Source organism: Pseudopodoces humilis, chromosome 3, assembly GCF_049639895.1.
Source record: "Pseudopodoces humilis isolate 2021_Gansu_Grassland_sample_001 chromosome 3, ASM4963989v1, whole genome shotgun sequence".
Taxonomy (NCBI): Eukaryota; Metazoa; Chordata; class Aves; order Passeriformes; family Paridae; genus Pseudopodoces; species Pseudopodoces humilis.
Genome location: NC_142202.1, coordinates 57,445,747 through 57,460,742, shown reverse-complemented (window position 1 = coordinate 57,460,742; position 14,996 = coordinate 57,445,747).

Here is a 14,996-nt window from a genome sequence, read left to right as displayed (position 1 = left end):
GGGGAAAGTTCTTCACCTAAAGGGTAGTTGGGCACTACTGAAGAGGCTTCCCAGGGAAGTGGTCACAGCACCAAGTTTGACAAAGTTCAAGAAGCATTTGGACAATGCTCTCAGGTGCATGGTGTGATTCTTGGGGTGTCCTGAGGAGAGCCAGGAGTTGGATTTTAATGGTTCTTCTGGCTGTCTTCCAACTCAGAATATTCTATGATTGTAAGAAACCTCTGTCACAGAAACAAACATTAACCTTTCTTAGCTGTATTTGACTGTTCATGAGAACATTTTTTCAGTCTGTTTTAGAACTGATGAATTTCAGTAAAATCACAAAAGCTATCTTACATTAACCAACATATGATCTGTAGACAGATATGAATTTGAGGATTTATTCTTTCCCTGTTTGAGAAGAAGATTTCTACTTAGTCTTCCTTCAAAGATACAGAGAAAAACACCTTTTTTGTGAAATTTATTATGGTAAAAATATGTTCATCATGAAAGGAAATGTCCCACATGTTATCTATGCTTTGTAGCACACACACGGCAATTCCAGGTACCCAGAGCTTTCTTCTGGAATGAAATTAGGCAATGGCATAATTCATTCTATGCACCACATGTGCTCTCTTTCATTGCGAGGATTTCATTGTACTTTGCAAATGTCAATTGCTTAAGGCACACAACTCAAGTAGGTATAATTTATGGTTTTTCATGATATTTATTACTGAGATCATTTAAGTGGAACCCAGGTGTTCTTGGATAGAAACCTTTCCTCCTCAGCAAGCAGCACTCCCTGGCCCTCGGGGAGAGACAATTCTCTTCAAAGTGACTCCCAGGAATTCATTTCCTCAGCCTGTGATTAAGTTTTCCAGCTTTCCTCGGTTCTGAACTGTGGTCTTTTAAATTTATGCAGCTGGACATACATCTGAGTTCTGGGGGCATGGACTCACAAATTGACAATCCTGATCAGATTTCTTCTTATGTATAGAAGTATGATATGAGTAACAACTTCCCTGTTTACTCCACATCAAGTGGGACATTTTTTAGTCCTCTCTTTAGACTGAATGTGAGATGATAAAGAATAAACTTTCATGCCTGAGAGCAAATATTGCATCTGCATTTGACTTTGCAAAGTATTGAGGCTACTTTAATTGTAACCTCCCATTTTTGCCCATTCATGAGGGTGGCAATTGAAAAAAGATTCCTGAGGCTTTAAAAGTGACTGAATTTCATTGATTTTGCTCTGGTAAATTTTATAATTATTTTACAGAAGTAGGATAACTAACTGTTTTAACACCATAGTTTTTTACATTGCTAGTTTTAGTCATCCTTTAAAGTGAATACCAAGCTGTGCTCCAAGCAGTGCCAGTGTAGTTAAGTCCCAGTTTATAAATCTATTATTATTATCAACAACAATGTGCATCTTTTAGCACTTGTCAAGACAAATATGAAACATCAGAAGTTAGGCTATATGCATGGCCATCATTTACTTACCCATTTGAGTTTCCACATAGAATCTGGAAAACACTGGAAAAAATTTCAGTATTTGACCTCTGTTATGTTGAATGAAGATGGGAAAACATCATCAGTGTTTTAAGTGATGTCTCATCAAGGGACCAGAGATTCTGGAAAAATCGAAAGAAAATATGTATTGAATGGATGTATATAAAAAAGTTTTCCATAGTTTCATGGTTTAACTGATTTCCAGGTCTTCTGTCTTTAATAAATGGCTTCATTTCATTGCAATTCCCCCTATGAGATCATCTGCATTTGAATCAAAGTACTGAAATATGTTTTGACCAACATGACTATTTTGAGATATATTTACAGAGTACATTGACAGAGGCATGTTCTTAACTTGGGTTTTGGCACTATAACATATTCATGGAGAGGAGAGAAGCAGAAAAGTTTCCACACCATGATTGGCAAGGGGAAGATAGAAGGGAAAAAGGGCTAAAGTATCTCCTCACAAATGAATAACTTCAGGCAGAGCTTTGGGACTTGACTGGCCCTGCCTTTTTGTGCTGGGATATGATTTGGGATCCCTGATCCTCAAAAGAAGGTGCCTATATCTGGACCATTGTCTGTACACTGCTACACTGGCTCTGTAGCATAAAGAAAAGCTCTCCCTGATGGCAGGATGTTTTCCCCTTGGGGAGAAAACATAGAGAGGTTAGGCAACTTGTATAAGACAGGCTTAGGAAATCTTCAACAGGTTCAGAACTAGCTGACATCTGTAAAATAAGAGAGTGAGAGCATCTGCAATGCGCTGGTCTTGCCTGTAGGAAAGGGCTCAGCCTCAGCAGATAATGATTTGACATGAGCAGCCTTGTGGACTCCCTGTTTTGTTTGTGCTCTCTGACCTGGTTACCTTCCCTCTGCAGCCCAGCCTGGTGTCGTGGTTTTAAACCAATAACTAAGAAAATTACTTATTTCTTGCTGTGAGATATGGATTAGAACAAGAGCAAAACAGGCATAAAACTTAAAAGGGAAAAAAAAGAAAGTTTATTGACAAACTACAATAAGAACACCAGAATAAACTTCCAGAAAAACCTTTTCATCCCCTGTCTACCCACTATTCCCTTGTTCACATGACAAAAGAGACAAAACCTTTGGAACTTTGATGGTTAAAACAGTCCCAATTCTTGCTACAGTCCTTTCACCAGTCTTTATAGAGAAACAGAAGTTTCTTCCTGTTAATTTATGGAGTTTCTCACAAGAAAAACTATTTTTCTTATAGTTTTCCATTGCTCTAATGTTAGCTGCCCAGAGCTGCTGTTATTAGAGCCCACTCCTCCCATTTTCACATCACTCTTAAGTGTGTATGGGCCATGAGTCTAGGGATGGGATTTTTAAGGATAAGTTATTCAAAGGCAAAAAGTCTTCTTCATCTGTTTCCGTGAGCTTCACCAGAAAACAGTTTTCTCATTGCCTCTCAAGGCTTCAAATCTTCCAGCACTTCACTGTACCATAATTACTCTACTTTTTACTCAAAATTTACACTTTGAACACTCTATTCCTCCCTATATACTGTCATGAATTAAAGGAGCGTTTTCAAGACCTTATTGTCCATTTCCATAGTTTTAACAGAAAGATATTTCAGCTTAATTAAAGCATCTTCTTAATTCTCTACCTTTTCTTTTCTTTCCTGTCACTAGTAGTTTATAAAGTCTCTTTTCATGTTGATCACTCTCTTTTCTCTGTCTGGATAAAAAGATTAATCCGCAAGTCTCATCTGGGAAATGAAAGAGTTAAAATCTTGCCCAGGCTGTTGTAGGTAGTTCTGTGGCCTCGGCCGGTGCAGGAGCTGGAGCCGTCTGCGATGGAAAGTTCCTCATGGCTGCTCTGAAGAGTGTAGGCGCCGCGCCCAGCCCGCTGCAGGCCCAGAGCCCTTCTCCTTCTTCACTCAGCAGTCTCCAGTGAATCCAGCCACAGCAAAAAACCTGCAGCCGAGCCAGAGATCGGCTCGGCCCGGCCCGGCCGGAGCCCGGAGAAAACCCCCTCCACAGGGCCCGCATCCCCCGGCCGGGAGACGCTGGGCCCAGCCCAGTCCCCGCCCGGCCGCACGGCCTGGGCAGGGAGCGGGAAGCCTGGGGCTCTGCCGCCCTTCCCAGCCAGGAAACAAAGAGAACCAAGAGAGCTCTGGTTTTACACTTTAAGGTAGGGTTCACAAGTTGATCCCACTTTCAATGGCCTAAACTGCTGTCAATTCTCAGCAATGACCGATAATTGGTCAGGAGAAAAGACGCCAGGCAGATCCCAGCAACTTAAACTTCTTAAAGGTAAAGTAACTCCATGACACCTGGCCTCAGTGGGACCCTCCATCGCCCTATCTTCCTGGTATGAAGTTAGCTGCACTGCAGACTGCTCAGGCTTGTTGATAACCATGTGGAAATAATCAACTGCTACAAGCAGCTTTTGGCACAGCAAAAGCTGCTGTTCAATACACAAACTAAAACCAGCTTTCCTTGTGAGAAATGCTTAGGGCTCAGCCCTTATCAAACTAGGCTTAAGACAAGTGCAGCAAAGGGCAGAGTTATTTGTAGGTGATGAGAAATAGTGCTGTGACACCTTTTTCTCTCTGGCACATAGCCAGTCAGAGACTAAAGTGGCTTCCAGCATTAATCAGGGGGCTGGCAAACCTCTGCTCACACATCTGCTGTCTCCCCTCTCTGTGAGCCTGCTTGGAGTTGCAGCTGCTGAAGCGCACCTGGTTCTGCCAGCCATCATCATTTGCCGTTCATGAACCACCTGCAGCCATCCCTTAGTACAGGGTTTCTGCTTTCAATCCAGGATAGAGACCTTGGTCTTCCTCTGTACCAGGGCCTCATGAAGATTTTAGCTGTCCTGCCTTCCTTTTACAAGAGGGCAATCTGACTCCTGGAGAAAGAGCCACCAGTCCAGTTAGAAAATGTCAAAGGGAGGTGGCACACCATCACACCATATTAGAGGGGGGAGCCACACAGTCTGTATTTAGAAATTTTTTGAGTTAATTTCAAAACCTAAAGGTGTTTCACTAATAGGTGCCAAAGCCCCGACTCATTCACACAGTGCCTTAAATCAATAATTGTTTCCTGTGGGCAGAATGTGTCTTATGCAGGTCACCATTGCTTCACTGAGTTTCAAAGTCCTATATAAGCTCATATATGGGCAAGCAGAAAAGAAATAATTTGAATGGCAATTTATGTCCAGACAATTCAGGGCTTTGAGAAAAAGTGCTGTGGGAAGATATCTATGTTCTTGTATGTTGCTTTCTGTTGACACAGAAAAATGAAATTTAGGGCACTGCGTGCAAACACATGCTTGCCAACATTTTTTTTTCAGAAAGCAACAGTCTTAGATTTTAGTCAGTTTTGGTCCATCACTGAGGCACATCTCACTCCTCAGGTGTACTAGGAACAGTATATCCCATGTGTAGTTGCACAAAGGAGAAAGGAGAGGCACAAGCAAGAGCTCCTTGGTGCTGTAGTTTTGGAGGTGTGAACCAGTCAGTCTGTAGGAAGTGGCACAGGGGGCCTCAGGGTCCTGAGGAGACACAGGCAGGGGAGAGATACAATAATGAACCTGCCTCTGCCACCTCTGCAAGGAGAAGATTTAGGGCAGAGGTGACCATACAAAGAGAGTGTTTTAAGCAATCTGGGGAGCAGAGCTCCCCACACGTTATGTCCCAAAGCATGGGGAGGGAGGGTAAAAAAGTGGAGGAAGCAGGAGAGGAGAGAGGGCGAAGTGGCTTGTGGAGGCAGCTGGCACCCCCAAAAGGGCTGGAGCTGGCAGGTCAGCAGGTTTATTAGAACTCCATCTCCCTAAGGGTGGGCTTTGATCCCATGCTGTTAATTTGTCGACTCTTGTGAAAACATTTACGCAGACCAGTTTTCATTCTTCCTTCTTGGAAACATGTTGGATCAGACCCCTTCAATTTAGACAGCATTTCCATTCCTGAGGCATCCTGTGATGGGGAGTATCAGCTCTCTTGGTCTCATGAGACCAGGGGTTAGCTGTGTTTTGCTGCTTAAAGAGAGCCAAGTCCTATAGCTTGCTTTTTGCTTTCAGCTCTGTACACAAAGAGCAGATACAGATGGGTTCTGACATATCAGTCCCAGCTGTTGTACATGATAGGCAGGAGAAGGAAGGGACCAGCAATAATTCTGCCAGCAAGGAGTTTCTACATAAGAACATCTTGCTTCTAGAGCACTAGGAATTGTAGTTTTTCCCACTACAGTAGGAAAACGGAGTGTTTTTCTTTGTTGTACAAAAGTGGGAAGGAGAGCAAGGAACATATTTTGTCACATATCCCAAAGCTGAGGGTTAAATTGTAATCTTCACGGTATTTTCCACATGTTCAATCCTGTTGATAGGACAAACCACGTGATTACTGCAGCACCTATGAAGACTGGATGACTGCACCCAACCCTTGGGTTACATGCTGGATATTTCAGTATTGTCTTCATGGAGGAAGATATATTTAAGTGTCCCAGCCCGGGGCATATGAGAGGCTCCCACAGTAAGGCAACATTTAAGAAGAGCAGAAATTATTTCTACCAGGATGCTAAAGGAAAAAGTATTTTGGGAAACCCTTGAGGAAAGTGACCTTGTGTTGTAGGAGTCCTCTAATACAGCAAAGCCAAATAAAACAAAGGAGGACAGGTACAGCTATTACTGAATAAGTAGGGCTTCAGCTGAATGAAGAGTTTTCATTGCTATTGTTCATCAAGAAAACATTACTCATGATTGTATGACATGTTTTAATCAGAAAAGAGAGATTTTTTTGGGGGCAGTGTGGCACTATATTAACTACAGACAAAGCTGCTGAAATCTTTAGAAGTTCAGCTTCTGCATGGAATACAGCATAGAAGTTTTGCACTTTCATCTGTTTAATCAAGTATCTACTTGCTCTTTTGAATATCTGTAAAAACATAGCAACACATTCCTCACTGTTAGAAAAAAAATTGACTTAATCTATCCCAGAAAGTTTACTTTGGGGATTCTTCAAATGATTTAGAACAAATTGAGTCTGTTTCTTGACCAAGATGCTCAGTACTAAACTAGGAAAAGACATTAAGAATAACTTTGCAGCATAATGGACAGTGAAGCTTTGGAACACATTTCCCAGGGAGCCCATAGAGTTTCCATGACTTCAGGTCTGTAGGAAGGGACTGGACAAGTGCCAGTCAGCCGTTACTTTGCTCCCTCTACCCAAGGGTATGGGAATGGAATGGTCATTCTGCTCTCCTTCTACAAGGGCAACACGTGTTCATCCAGAAACAAATAGGACAGAGCTTTCATGTGTTGTTCTCATCAATGATCTCATTGCTGAAAAGGTCCTGAATAAGCAGGAGGATTATTTTAATGAGTGTAAAACATAACTTTAAAGTAGCTGAGCTAAGTCAATAAGTATTTTTTAAAAGTTGCTAGAATTCATTCTGTGTGATGGGATCCTTAGGGAAATTTTGCTCACATGCTTGATCAAGCATCATAGAGTCTAAATAGGCTTTTGAGTGGGTTCAGTTGAAAATCATGAAGTATAGTGAGGTTAGAAGAGACTTGGGGCCATATTTTATGAAATGAGCCTGAAGTTTATGTAAGAGGCCAACTAATCTGAGGGAGCAATTCATCAGGTTTTCCCTTTGCCTGTTTTCTGTGTCCTCATGTGAGGGGAAAAAAACTGACGTGATCCAGATGGATTGAGCATGCTAGTCAGATTATCCCTGTGGATGCCCTTCATCTACTTACACCGCTTAGTCAAAAAAAATCATCTGGCACACCATATCACATTCAGAAAAGCAGGAAAATGTATACAGGTCTATACTATAGTATAGTATATATAGTATAGTATAGTATAGTATAGTATAGTATAGTATAGTATAGTATAGTATAGTATAATATAGTATAGTATACTAACTATAATTAAATCTTTCTTCTGAGCCAAAAATATGCAGGGTAGGCTACTTTTCAGGTAAACATATTGTTCAAATACTGTCTGTGATGTCTAAAAAGGAAAAGTTTCTAATTCTCTATTATTTTAAAATACCTGATATATTAAAAAAATTCATTTAAAAATAATTTATGGGTAGTTTATTCTATTTATCCTCTTCTCTCTTCATCCCTCCAATCAAAATTGTACACAAGTCTCTGAAGGGAGCCACCCTAAAGAAATCTTTGTTTGAAGATTTCATATGGACCCACATATCAGATTTTATCTTGCTCTTACCTAGGAGATAAGTTGTTTTTTCCTATATCACCTCTAAGAAATGCTGATCAATGAGAAAGATATCAGGACTTTTTTCTTTGTATTTATATTCTTATTTTACTAGTGTTTATACCCAGAAATTGATCTTGGGGACAAGAAACCAGCTGTTGGCATTTTATACATTTATACTATTTTAGCTACTGAATTTAATTTTAAAGTGCCAACAGAATGTCATAACCTGTACTAAATGAATTGTTGTCTCTTTCAGAAGGGCTGGCTTAGACCATTGGATCTTCAAATGATGGAAAATTAAGCACCTCTATAGCTTAGATCATAGTTTTAGTATTTTCCACCAGCAAAGAAGGTAGTGCAGTTTATGCTATATAAAAATGAAAATAAAAATAAAAACTAAACAATTTGTGTTTGTATCTGAATATCTGTTTCACAATGGATGAAACCATGAGAACATGAAACTCTCCAAGATCACCAGAAAGAGTGCATTTTTCCCCACTTGATTGCTGGATCTGAGCAGAGAGGTTTGTCTCTTCCTCTGGGCAGGCAGCCTGTCTGCCTCTGCTGGGGCAAAGACCAGTTTGGCCCATCCAATCTCCTTTCAGAGAAGATTCCCCTGGAAATGATGGGGGTTGACCTAAGATTGCATATGTCTGTTCTGCCATTTTTGGCTTGGCATTCATTGAGGACTGTCAAGAGGAGTTGCTCCAGACTTGATAGGACCCTTGGTGGACATGCTGAATTGCTGTATGTTTCTGAGGGATAGAAGAAGTCTAACCAAATGCAACAACTATTATTGAAGTTAATAGCTTTTCCTTCCTGTGTAGTTATACAGAACACGTGTCTGTACATCAGGTTTAAGAGTTTAACTCTTCCATTAGCACTGCATGGCTTAAAGATAAAAGGACTTTCTGGTCCAGTGAAACTGCACGTGTGGCTTTTCATTAAAACCTAAGAGGATGGCCAGCAGAAGACTGGCTAACTCATTGGCATAGTTTTATGATAAGGATTTGCATCCTTATGGCCAGTTTTATGATATGGATTTGCTAGAATGCTGTGGTCTCTGGGAGAGTGATCACAACAGGCTGTAGGAGAATGAATTAATGGAAATGCTCACAGTTGAGCGCTGGAAGGTATAGATCACTGAATATCCTCTCTGAGGCCTCTGGAGACAGGAGGAGACTGCAAAGCAGAGACATTTACTCCAAGGAAGTGGCCTGGACAGTAGAGTTGAGCATCATCAGTTTGCAGAGCAATGAAGGGTTTAGAGTTCAAAAGCTGTGCAGTCCTGAGCAGTATCCAGACCCTCATAGGGATAAGGTGAGGCTGCCACATCTTAAACACATGCTTAATTTTAAGAATGTGAGCAATCCCACTGACTATGTGGTTAGAGTGTGCTCCAGTTTGCTGTGTTCTGCCTGCTGAACAGGCAAAACAGAGGGGAGCAGTGCATTTCCACCCCTGCTACTCACTGGAGAGTGGCACATCTGGCTATGGCTGGGCTGGCACCAATATTGTGCACCAGTTGTGCCTCCCTGTCTGCACACACAGCAGTTTACAGGAGCGTCGCTGCAACAACACAGTGGTTTAGTTTAAAAAGCAAGCCTGCTGGCAAGCTGAAGGGGTAATCTCTCTCTTTCTCCCATTTGTCTTTCAGCTGGAGGGAACCATGCCAGTCAGTATGTTGTAGATTATTCAGATCCTGGCAGGAACATTCAAAATGAAAAGGCAAGTGAATAGGGGTGGAAGGGGAAGGCTTTGATTTGAACGTACTCTATTCTTTTTACTACGTGCCAAGAGCTCTTGTGATCTGAGTGAAACCTGTTATTACTCATACCCTTACTCCAAGTCCTCCAGACCTTTCTCTACACCTGGTAATAGGATGGGTGGAGGTTTATGCACCAAAAATTAGCCATCTAAACCCAGGTCAGTTCCCTCTAGTCTCTTGGGAAGAAAATGCCTCCTTAAGGTATAATTCCTCATGCCTTTAAGGCACCTGGATACCCATTTTTCCTCACTGGGTGTAGAAGAATGCTTGGGGGAATAGAGGTTTGGGTGTTTAGTGTCTCAGACCACTGTACTTTTAAGTGTCTGAAGTTAATAAAACATTTTCCTTAATAAACTGTGGTAGAAAAATATCAGTAGACATGCTGGATCAGACCCAAATTTCACCTACACAGATAGACTATTATGTGCCTATGCCCAATGTCAGTGGCTGGGAAGGACATAGAAGCAGGGTGAGAGTTCAGAATACTTTCATTTCACTGTAATTTTTCACTTAGCACTTTATGTCAGCAGGATCCTCAATCTAATCTTTCATCAAGAAGTTAAAAATCAATAAACCCAAGACAGAAGCTGTTTGCTCCCAATTCTGCTTTCAAGTACTTGTTTCTGATATTAATCCAGAGGTCCATGAGTAGCTTTGCATGTTTCCTGAAAGAAACTGGCAACTCCAGTGATAGTGCTAAACCACATTTGCTTTTTGATTCATTTGGCTTTAAAGATTAATTAGGAAATTAAGATAAAAGTTGTATAGTTAAAATGTGAACAAACTGAAAAAAAATATTAAAAAAGGGTACAGCCAGTAGTGTTAAATTTACAAGGCTGTTTAAAAAGGTCAATTCCAGACATCATGTGCACAGATGCATCCCTGTTCAATTATGCTAATTTAAAGGAGACTTGAATTTAATCCTGCATGATCCTGATCCCTGCATTTCCCTTCCATGTCACTAAGCAGCTCCATATTCCACTGCTTATACACCATGAACATTTACCACCTGTGCACTCCATCTTCACGCTGTGTGAATCTGCACTGCTGCTTGAACCTTCCCAACATCTGCAGGAAGGGGATTTTACTTCCCCCACCTCGACTTTGTGCCAATGCTTTGAGCAGTATCTCTGCTGCTCTCCCTTGCTCTCTGTGGGTGAGCCCAAGAGCTGGAGAAGGGGGGCAGCAGAGAAGGGAGGCAGACAGCATCTCACTGATGGTTGGGTTGATCTCATGCTGCTCTGTCTAAAGGCCAACTTGGCTGCAAGTTCTGTTAGTGTGACTTGTCAGCATCCAAGTGGTTCATTTATAAGAATGAACATTATCTTCTTATCTCCCAGAGTCAACACAAGACTTTTTAAGGGTTTTGTTTGCCAGAACTGCCCAGGTTTCAGTACATAGCCAGACATGGACTTTATTTTAACTTTATTTTTCTAATATACTAGGAGTTTATCTCTTCATCTTTTTTTTTATTACATCTTGCCTAATTTTTTTCCTCATCAAGGTTCTAAAATCTGTTTAATTTGAAAGGTCTAGAACCCACATTTCTTGTTGGATGACATTTCTTCAAGCTAAGTGAAGAAACAGTGTTATATTCAAGAGAATCATCTAAAGGTTGATCCAGTATAGCAGAGTTTGTCAGCTGACACAGAAGTGGTTATGTCAGGTTTGCTCACAGAACTGCAGGAGCAACACAAGCCAACTCTCCTTTTATCTGTTTAACTTCACCTTTGTAAGCTGAAGATGCTTATGTGCAATGTAAGTGTATATGTGCATTATAAACATTCAGACATCTGCTGGGAAAAACAATTGTACTGAAAATTACTATAATATGTTTGGGATTTCCAGTTTTCATTTTATCTAGAAAACTCAAGTCTTCAAAGCAAGGACCTCTGTATGAAGGTTTTATGCAGTGTTCAGAATCAAGTGTCTGGAAAACAGAAGTCAGGACACCATGAACAGATAATTCCAATGCACTAATTCATTAGCCTCTGTTCAATGAAAATCAATGATCCCTTAATTTCACACAGATTTATTCATCTGGAGTTCTTCTCCTCATCTTGTTTAAGTCTTTTTTGCCAAGAATTATAGGGAAAAGACAGAAAATATAACAAGGTCCAAAAAATTTATCCTGAAACAAAAACAAACTTTTCTTTCCCACATTCCTTATCCCCCCAGAAAATTCAGCTATCCATTACAAAATTACGTAAACTATCTTTTTCTGGTTTTGCTCCTGCAAAAATAAGAAGAACAGTGTGAGGGGTAGAGGAAGGGTAGAGGGTATCTACATGCAAATGGAGGAGTGGACAGACAAACTTAGGCCATATGTCTGGAAAGAGTTTTTCACTCTTCCAGGGAGAGATGTGTAAAAGAGGCTTTTCCGAGACCAAGAACAGCGGGGTGTTCTCATCTGTGAAGGATCTTCTCCAGTGTGATGTTAGAGCAGAGCAGGGCTCTCTGTGTGTGGGCTGGACTGCCTTCCCACACCCCAAGTCCCCCAGGAGGGTGTGCAGCCAGGCCTCCCAGGCTCTCTGATGGGGCAGGGGATGGTGGCCGTAAGGGCAACCTGACTTCTGGCACAGGCTCTCCAAGTATGCCTGAAGCCTCTGTGCCTTCTCGGGGGGTCCTCAGGCTCTGCCCCCCAACTCACTCTTGTCTACAGTGAGCTGGACTAAAGTTGCCTCTCTGGGACACAGGGGCACTTAGGTGTATGTCGAAAGCCAATAGTCCCAAGCACAAATGGAGCTTGGGACTGCTGGAATGAAGCCTTTGCTGCATTAGAGGAAGGGTAAGATCCACCTCACCAAAGAGCTGAACTTGCAGCCAAGTTGCCCTTTAGACAGAGCAGCATGAGATCAACCATCAGTGAGATGCTGTCTGCCTCCCTTCTCTGCTGCCTCCCTTCTCCAGCTCTTGTGCTCACCCACAGAGAGCAAGGGAGAGCAGCAGAGATAGGGCTCAAACATTGGCACAAAGCTGGTCAGGCTGCCTTCACACAGAGAGAAATGGGCACAGCTTAAGTCCTCCTAAAACAGATGATTGGCTCTGGGAAAATGCACTGTGGACATCTAAGGCAAGGGGAAACAAACACAGGTCAAGAAGTCCAGTTTTTCACATCTGTTTCCTAAACTGTAGCTGGAGTTTGCACACATTAATCCATGTTATACTGGATTCAGTCCATCCATTTTCAACCACCACAGACTCCAAGGGGAGGAAATGTGTTACGAAAAAACCAATCCAACATGCATTGTTCATTCTTATTCTCAACCACTTCAGATTTTTATGCTATTATTTAAAATTCTAAGCATGGAGGAGCAGGAAACTTGAGTGTCACTTCAAGTACATGAGATCACAAGAGCAACAGCAAAGATCTCTGGAAACCTTACTGATGTCTGAAACTAGATGCATGTTTCTCTGAAATTAACAGGTTTGTCTATAAACATGGTATTTCTGTTTACATACAATCTCTGAAAAAATCATAAATCTATTTAGATTATATTTAATTGAGTCTATGTAGCTAGGATCTCTGTCCTTCTCAGTTAAAAGCTGTGAGTTCCTCTCTTTGAGCTGTTTATAAACTCATCTCAAAGAATTAAGTCCCCTTCACAAGGCATCTGCCTTAGCTTCACATGTATGTACCACATGAACAAAACCAGTAATCATGAAATTCACTTGGAGATTGATCACTTCTCATAAAAACACACATCTAAAATAAACAGTAAATATTTGTCTTGTGGAAGAAGTTTACATTCTTATTTTCTCAACTACAAATAAATTGGGTCGAAAGAGGCTATTACATTAACAATTGGCAAGTTGTTCTCGTAGTCTCTCATGCTTCCATAACTGCAGATCCCATAGAGCAAGGACAGACACAGGGCACTAACAGCCCTTCCTCTCTCAGCTGGGATCTTATGTGCAAATGTGTGTGGATATAACCCTTGTGTAAAGCATATTTTATCTACAGAGCTTGCTTAGCCCCCTGGGCAAAGCCAAAGTCTGTTCTGGGGCATAATGTGCATGTTCTATATCACATCCCTTTTATCAATGGACTTGCATGGGATATCCACCCAAGACAGGGGGGAAAAAAAATCTCCACTGATCTCAGCTCAGGTCAGAGCTCCAAGTTCTGCTGGGTATAGTGAAACATAACTTCTTGACTTTTCCCTCTCTGAATTTTTATTGTTTTAATTTATTGTTGCATCTTACAAAAGCCACGTATCCAAACATGTTTGTGGCAGCAATGTTTTTATAAATACTGCCCATAACATGTTAACATGGCACTAAACAACAAGGACTAAATTTACCTTTGAAAGGCTTGGTCAAAAACCTCTTTTCCACATTTTGTCTGTGTTGCATCTTCACAGGTCCATTGCAAATCTTAATTCAGGGGGCGTTTGCTCCATTTGTTCTGTTTTGAAATATGTGGAACAAACATTCCAGTGAGAATTCAAGCCAAACAGTAGAAATACTGCTCATGGTTTTAATTTTTCAGAGCTTTCACATTCACACCCAAAGGGTGTTGCAAGATGAACTGAGGTCCTTGAGGCTGACAACCTTCTTTAACTTAGGTCTTAAATCTTTTATCTCATTGCATAGCTGAAGCAAGAAAAATCTGAAAATCTATAGTGCTGGTGGAGGTACATACCACCGCTAGTGAGTCCTTGCTCTGGAAAAGGAAGCCACACCTAAGTTAGGCAGCTCACTTGAAAACTATGAACAGGGGTTTTCATATGCACTGCACATGTCTTTATCCTCTGAGAAGTTTCCAGAATCCTCAGGCAGAAAGCAAAGCAACAACACCCCCTGAAAAACTGGCGGGAAGGAAACAAGTATTTTGACAAATGAAAAGGATAATAAGTGCATGTTATAATGAACAAAAAAAAAATGTTTTGCAGTTTAGTCTCCTCTAAGTCAACACCTCACTTCAGCTCTTTCAGCTGATAAGTTATATATAATTAGGCTTTGTCTTCCACCACTGAGTATAATTATCTCATAGATAGTACGTGCATGTCTTATTTTCTAGTGGGATTAGCACCATCCTGTCAGTGAACAGAAATGATTCTCCAAGTGCTCCTCAGACCTCATATCTGTTAGCAAACACCTCCTACAGAATGCTATTCCAATGGCATTTGTTTTGGAAGCGCCTGCACAGAAATACTTCTGCCTGTCAAAGGGTTAGGGCTTTAATACATTATTATAGATCTGAATTTGCACAAAAAATTGATACTTGGTGGCCAGTATTTTTTTGTCATTTGAGGTTTTCATCAACAAAGACACACAATGGATTTATTTACATTGTGTATCATTTGATTTTTGTATAATAATTAGAAACCACATAGACACCTTCATATGCACTCTGAAATTCCCTTTTGTTTTGGCCTAAAACCGATCAGTAAGCAATGCAAAGAAGTTCTCGGGCCAAGTTAGGAGATCTGAACCACCAGGTTCGGCTCAGCCAGGATCCTGTCTTGTAAGATGCTGGACACCTTCCACGAGCACCTTCCTGCGCAGCATCCCACCAGCCAAGCCTCTTGGCCAGAC